Source organism: Primulina huaijiensis, chromosome 18 (genome assembly GCF_012295235.1).
Source record: "Primulina huaijiensis isolate GDHJ02 chromosome 18, ASM1229523v2, whole genome shotgun sequence".
Taxonomy (NCBI): Eukaryota; Viridiplantae; Streptophyta; class Magnoliopsida; order Lamiales; family Gesneriaceae; genus Primulina; species Primulina huaijiensis.
In genome coordinates this window covers 11246856-11254627 of record NC_133323.1, presented here as the reverse complement: position 1 = coordinate 11254627, position 7772 = coordinate 11246856, and positions in this window count along the sequence as shown.

Sequence of the window (7772 nt, the reverse complement as noted above, 5' to 3'; positions counted from 1 at the left end):
TATGTATTTGTATAATTTTATGGTAATAATATGGTGTATATAATATTAGTCATATTTAAATAATTATGTATATCATATCACATTATTATAATTAGGTGTCATAAGTTATTTTGTTTAAAAAACCTTATAGGCTTTTATACTTGTCGTATCCCTTACCGGGAGTGTGGGATGTCGTCTTAACATCCTCCCAGGATTTATAACAAGTTTTTGAAAAAATTATTTTTATTATTTCTAACAATAACATTATATTATATATTACATATATAAACAATAAATAAATAACAGTAAAATAAATATTATTACTTTTGTTACCTTTTTCTTCTGTTCGGAGCTTGGAAAAATATGGAGGACTTTTAGAGCTTCGTGCTGATAACGTGTTGTGAAAAAGTAAAAATTTACGGTAAAAAAGTAAAAATCTCAAACTCTCAAAATTATCACACTACACACTTTATAATATTTTTCTCTCAACTCAATTGTGATTTTCTTCATAAATGAGAGATCTATTTATAGAAATTTTTTACAAATAATCCAAAAATAAATTACATCATTACCTTCATCATCACACACAAATTTCAATATTCAACACCTAATTTTACCTAATTTTCAACATTCAAATATTCAACATTCAATATTCAATATTAAAATATTAATTTTCAACAAATTTATTTTATTTAAAATATGCTAAATAATTCTTTTGATTTATAAATTTTAGATACATTGTCATCATTATCATTAAAAGTTAACGGAAAAAAAAAATTAATATTGAAGAGTAGGTCTCTATTGAGACGGTCTCACGAATCTTTATCTGCGAGACTGGTCAACCCTATCGATATTCACAATAAAAAGTAATACTCTTAGCATAAAAAGTAATATTTTTTCATGGATGACCCAAATAAGAGAACCGTCTCACAAATACGACCTTTGAGACCGTCACACACAAGTTTTTGCTAATATTGAAATGTTAGACAAATCAAAACGGATTTTAACCCTAACCACTACAAAAAAATATGGTTTTAGCGACGGTTTTTTCCGTCACAAATGAAATTAGCGACGGTTTCTGCGACGAAAATTAATAACGTCTGTAAAGTCGACGTCGCCAAATATTGCGACAATTTTTCAAAACCCGTCGCTAATTAGCGACAGTTTTAACGTTGGTAAAACCGTCGCTAACGTAGCGACGGATTTTAAAACCGTCGCTAACTTAACGACGGTTTAAGAATTAATCCATCACTAATTATATTATTTTTTTAAAAAAAACTTTGTTTTATAATTTAATAAAAAATATTTATTTTTATAATTACTTGTATATATTTTTAAATAATCTCTTCAAGTCATATAAATTAATTAATATTCTTAAAATTGTAAAAAACTTACCCAAAACGAAATTAAAATCGTCCAAGAGAGAAAAAGAGAACAAAGATATGAAGCTGTGCGAAGAAATGAAGTGGGGATGGGCGTATTTATAGGCAATTTACGACGGTTTAATCAAAACCCGTCGCTTTTGGCTACGGATTTGAATAAACCGTCGCAAATTAGCGATGGTTTTCTTTAACCGTCGCCAATTTAGCGACAATTTAATTAACCGTCGCTAATTTGGCAACGGTTAAATTAAAACTATCGCTAATTAGCGAGGAGTTTATATAACCGTTGCTAATTAGCGACGGTTTTAATCTAATCGTCGTAAATTAGCGACAGTTTTTAAATATGCCGCTAAAATTGACGACGGTTTTTTAAAACGTAGCAAATTTTTAAATTGCCACGGTTTTATTTTTGCGAGGATTTTTTTAAAACCATCGCTAACCGTTTTTTTTTTTTTGGTAGTGAAACAATACATGATTTTGAAGTGAAATTAGTCACATGCAACATATGTTTTTTTATGTTAGTTTTTAACAATAATTCAAAATCCAGATAAGAAAACGTTTAAAATTTATAAGTTAATTTTTAACAATAATTCAGGTCGAGATACGGAAATGTCTAAAAAATTCATAAATTAAACAACCGTTTTGGTACATTACAAATAAAATAAAGCAAATCGATTTTAACCCCAAAATAATAAAAACCACAAAAAAAACTCTTGTGAGACCATTTCACGAGTAAATTTTGTAGAAGTTTATCCAACCCGACGCAACAATTTCAAAATATTATTTTTTATTGCATGTATGGATCGATTCGACCCGTATCATAGATGTAAATCTGTGTGATCGTGTCACACGAGACTTACCCAATAATAAATACTAGAATAATAATTATTTGTCACTCATTTGTGATTCAATGACATAAACTGTTGTGGGGACCCGGACGCTAATTATCTTCTTAATCGTTCGTTGGGACTAAATGAATCAATTAATTAAACTGGGTCTAATTTTTTTATATATATACAAATGCGGGACGTAATGGAACTAATATACATGTCAACATAAAAGTACAAGTCTTGTACAAAATACATTCAAACTAGGGTTCAACAACTATACATCAAGTGCTGAAAATAAATCTACATCAAAGTCCGGAATCACCACTCTAATCTCGATCTCTCATCCTCTTCTTGACCCTGATTCAGTCCCACCTGTTGTCATGCACACATACAACACAACAATAGTCGGATAACTCCGGTGAGAATAAAATCCCAGTATAAAACAACGAAACATGCATTGTATAAAATCATATACATTTATTAAAAGCATGTCTCATAATCTAAACATAATCGGTAAAATATGTAACATAATCTATGAAACATAATCGATACAATCGAGTAAATCAAACTCGGATTTTTATTCTTAGACTCGACTCAATCTGGCCTAGTCTAGGGATCCCGGTTGAATAAGAACGCAACAACTCATCTACTCTCCTCAGCTAGATAGTGGTACATGTTAGAGTAGGTGCCCGTCGAGCCAAGTGTTGGCCGAGTGTTCACAATGAAACTCTATGTATAAGCAATCTTTATTTTAATAATATTTGAAATTATTGTTTTGGCACATCTTTATCTGTATACCCATGCTAGTTGCATAGATAAAGCCCTTGAATATACAAATAGTAGAAAGAATATGAGATGCTCATATGATGAGTATCATGAAACTCATATTTGGAATACTGTATATTCTAAACGGTTCCTAGTCGATTCAGCCGCCGCTAAGAAGGATATAGGCCGCTCGAGCTTGAGACTAGTATCTGCGATGTGAGTACCATGTTTCATTGGTAGGGGACATTGTGATGTCCGAGCATGCAGATAGGTGCTCCTGGTAGAGTGCACTGAACAACCCTCCATTAAAGGACTTTCCAAGTGGTTCTCACTTATCGAGTGGAAAAGTCCTAGTTTATGGTTGTACACCATTAGTCCTTATGANTTTGAGATAATTAAATTAAGTCCATGGGTTTTTAATTTGTTAAAAACCATATAATATTTGCATGTATGGGAGGTGAAAGGTTGGGAGACAACTTTTTGTATAACCAAGGCTTGGCATGCAACTTTTTTACTTTAACTTTTCCCACAACCAAAAAAATGTCTCTCCTTCTCTCCTAGCATGAATAGTGGCCGAAAATACTATTCATTCTCTCCATTTTTTTGTTCTTCAATGGTTGGAGAAAACACTCACTTCTCAAAGAAAAATCCTCATATTTTTCTAGTGCAAAATATGAGGGGATCTACCTAGTTGGTGGTGGGCTTAATAGTTGAGCAAGGAGTGCTCAAAGGAAGCTTGTAGATTTGTCTTGCCTTTGAAGAGCCAAGTTGTTTACAACTTGGTTGGAGCCATTACATCAATCTTTGAGATTGATAGGTACATTTCTTAACACACTATGAATGTCATTTTGTGTTTATTGTATTTGCTACACAAGAATGTTGGTGGCCGAAAATTTTATGCTAAAATCAAGATTTTTGTGCTTCCGTTGCGTTTCCGGTCACCGTAACCGATCCCCTTTCAGTACATTCTTATTCCCAGAATTTGGTACACTATATCGAATCTTTGCAAGAGAAGCTGATCTGCATTCTAAGCAACATCGATATAAACCAAACGTCCAGTGACCTGGCGCCTCTGCCAAAGACTCTATGTCTTAAATCAATCGTCTAACTTATGCTTTCAGAACAAGCATATAAATGCAATGAATTCAAATATTTAAAAACAATAGCACATAAGTATGTGGTTTTAAGGAAACTCAAGTCAAATCTAACTCGAGTCGATCTCCCGGTTAACATTGGTTTATACCTTTCATTCGTATTCTCGGTCTGAAGCAATATAAGTTCTGAATTCAAGACTGTCTCTATCAATCTGAAAGGACATATCGAGAATAAGAATATCAACATTCCATCCCCAATTCAATACTGAATCTGATCAATTTGAATCTAATTCAAAATCAACGGCATAACGGCACAATCCCGATATACCCGTCAATACAATATCAATAGAGATCAATTACAAATCATAACCCATATCCAATATAGTCTGTAATCAATTCATTTTTCAAATCTGTCAAATTCCAATCGATATACTCAGAAATTCATAACAATTTCATAATCAATCTGTTCTTCGAGCCAACTTCGATTATGCAATGTCTATTATTCCCTGAACACATCATAATGATCAAATAATAATTCTCACAATACATAAATTTCAAACCATATCAGAAAGTAAGGAAACTTACGTCCTTGTGTAGTAGGTGACGAGAGGAGCACAGAACTGTGTTCGGATTTAAATTCTGATGATAGGATCTTGCACAACAAATTTCTAGGCTTTGAGGAAAATTTGAGAAAATAGCTATGGAATTTGTTTGGTTCTTGCTGGAGTCTGCAGAAGGAAATGATATTTGACATATCAAGTTGCATAAGAAGGCCAAGTGACCCATTCAATCTACTTAATTGCACTTTAGCCACTGAAACTTCACTATTTGCAATTTGGTCCTCACAATTTTTTTTCATTCAATTTCAATCCTCAACATTCCAAAATCATAAATTAAATAATCTCGCATTAAAATGATAAAATCTCGGGCCTTACAATTCTCCCCCTCTGAGACTTGATTTCGTCCTCGAAATCTCAAGCAATCATATCACAAGCAATCAAATCAGAAATAACAGAAACTGAAATAGGAAACTCACATCAGTGGCATAACTCTGGGAATTCCTTTCTCATATCTGATTCAGTCTCCCAGGTAGCTTCCTCAATGCCATGACGACTCCACTGGACTTTCACAAGCGGAATAATCTTCGTTCTCAGCTGTTTCTCTTTACGATCAATAATCTGTATCGGCTTCTCAATATAACTCAGACTTTCATCAAGCTCAGTCTCGTCTGGCTGAATACTATGAGAATCATCGAGGAGATACTTCCGCAGCACAGATACATGAAAAACATCCTGTATTCGAGATAGAGAAGGCGGTAATGCGAGTCGATAGGCACGATCTCTTATCTTCTCGGGAATCTCATACGGCCCAATAAAACGTGGAGACAACTTCCCTTTCTTGCCAAATCTGACAACTCCTCTGAAAGGTGAAATCTTCAGGAATACTCGGTCTTCTGCCTCAAATACCAATGGTCTGCGTCGAACATTGGCATATTTGGCCTGTCTATCTTGAGCTGTCTTCATTATCTTCTGAATCAGCTTCACTTTTTCGGTCATCTCTCTGATCATATCAGGTCCAATCTCAGGAACTTCAGAGATATCATCCCAATACAGAGGGAATCTGCACTTCTTACCGTACAACGCTTCAAATGGTGCCATCTCAATACTCGTCTGATAGCTGTTGTTGTACGAGAAATCACAAAGTGGCAATGCATCTTGCCAACTAGTGCTAAAATCAAGCACTACGGCTCTCAGCATATCCTCCAGTGTCTGGATAGTCCGCTCTGACTGTCCGTCGGTCTGTGGATGATATGCGGTACTCAGATGTAATTTCGTGCCTAGAGCCTGCTGCAAACTCTGCCAAAAGTACGAAGTGAACCGAGGATCACGGTCTGATACAATCGAATTTGGTACTCCGTGCAATCTGACCACTTCTCTGACATAGATCTCAGCCATCTGGTCATATCTGTATGTCATTTGATATGGAATAAAGCATGCTGATTTGGTCAGTCTGTCAATCACGACCCAAATCGCATCACAACCTCTGGAGGATCTCGGTAACTGCGTCACAAAATCCATGGAAATGTGATCCCATTTCCATTCAGGAATCGACAAACTGTGTAGTAGACCTCCTCGTTTCTTTCTTTCAGCTTTCACCTGTTGACAATTCAGACACTTTGACACAAACTCTGTGACATCAGATTTCATCTGTTTCCACCAAAACTGTGTCTCAAATCATTGTACATCTTCCTGCCACCAGGATGGATACTGAATCAACTGTTATGAGCTTCTGACAATATCTGTCGTCTCAACTCTGAAACATTCGGCACGACAATACGATTATTCACATACAGTACATCATCACGTACCTGATACTCTGATCTATGACCTGATCTGACCATCTCAATCGAGTTCTGCACATTTTGATCCACTTTCTGAGCCACTTTAATTCTCAAAATCAGCTCTGGTTCAGCTTGAATAGCATATAATCTCAAGGGTTGACAATCTGTTTCAAATGCTAATCCAGACAAACAACAATCTTCTATCAAATTTGAAACACCTATCGTCGATAAGGATAAAGAACATACCTTTTGACTCAGTGCATCAGCTGCTTCATTCGACATTCCCAGATAATATTTGATTTCACAATCAAAATCTTTCAATAAATCAAGCCATCTTCGTTGCCTCATATTCAATTCAGACTGTGAAAACAGATATTTCAGGCTTTTATGATCAGAATATATCTCAAACTTCTCACCATATAGATAGTGTCGCCATATCTTCAATGCAAACACGATAGCCGCTAATTCAAGATCATGAATCGAATATCGTGTCTCATGTGGCTTCAACTGTCTCGAAACATAGGCAATGACCTGGCCTCGCTGCATCAAAACACAACCCAATCCTCTGTGAGAAGCGTCACATTAAACAACGAAATCACCAGTACCTGAAGGAATAGTCAACACCAGAGCACTGGTCAATCTTTTCTTTAAGTCCAAGAAACTGGACTCACACTTCTCTGACCAAACAAACGGAGCATTCTTCTGAGTCAGCTGCGTAATAGGTTTAGCAATACTGGAGAAATCTTTAATAAATCATCGATAGTATCCTGCTAAACCCATGAAGCTGCGTATCTCTGGCACAGATGTCGGTCTCGGCCAACTGATCACGGCTTCGACTTTGCTAGGATCAACGGAAATCCCATCTCCAGATATAATGTGACCCAGAAATACAACTTGTCTCAACCAAAACTCATATTTGGACAGTTTTGCATATAATTTCTCAGCCCTCAATGTTCTCAAAACAATTCTCAAGTGTTCAGCATGATCAATCATATTCTTCGAATATATCAGAATATCATCAATGAAAATAATCACAAACTCATCAAGGTACTTCTGAAACACAAGGTTCATCAAACTCATAAATACAGCTGGAGCATTCGTAAGACCAAACGACATGACAATAAATTCATAATGTCCATACCTGGTTCTGAAAGCTATCTTCGAGATATCAGAATCTCTGACTCTCAGCTGGTGATATCCAGATCTCATATCGATCTTGGAATAAACAGATGAACCCTGCAACTGATCAAACAAATCATCAATACGAGGCAAAGGATATTTATTCTTTACCGTAGCCTTGTTCAGTTGCCGGTAGTCAATGCAAAGTCTCATTGACCCGTCCTTCTTTCTAACAAATAGTACTGGAGCACCCCAAGGAGAA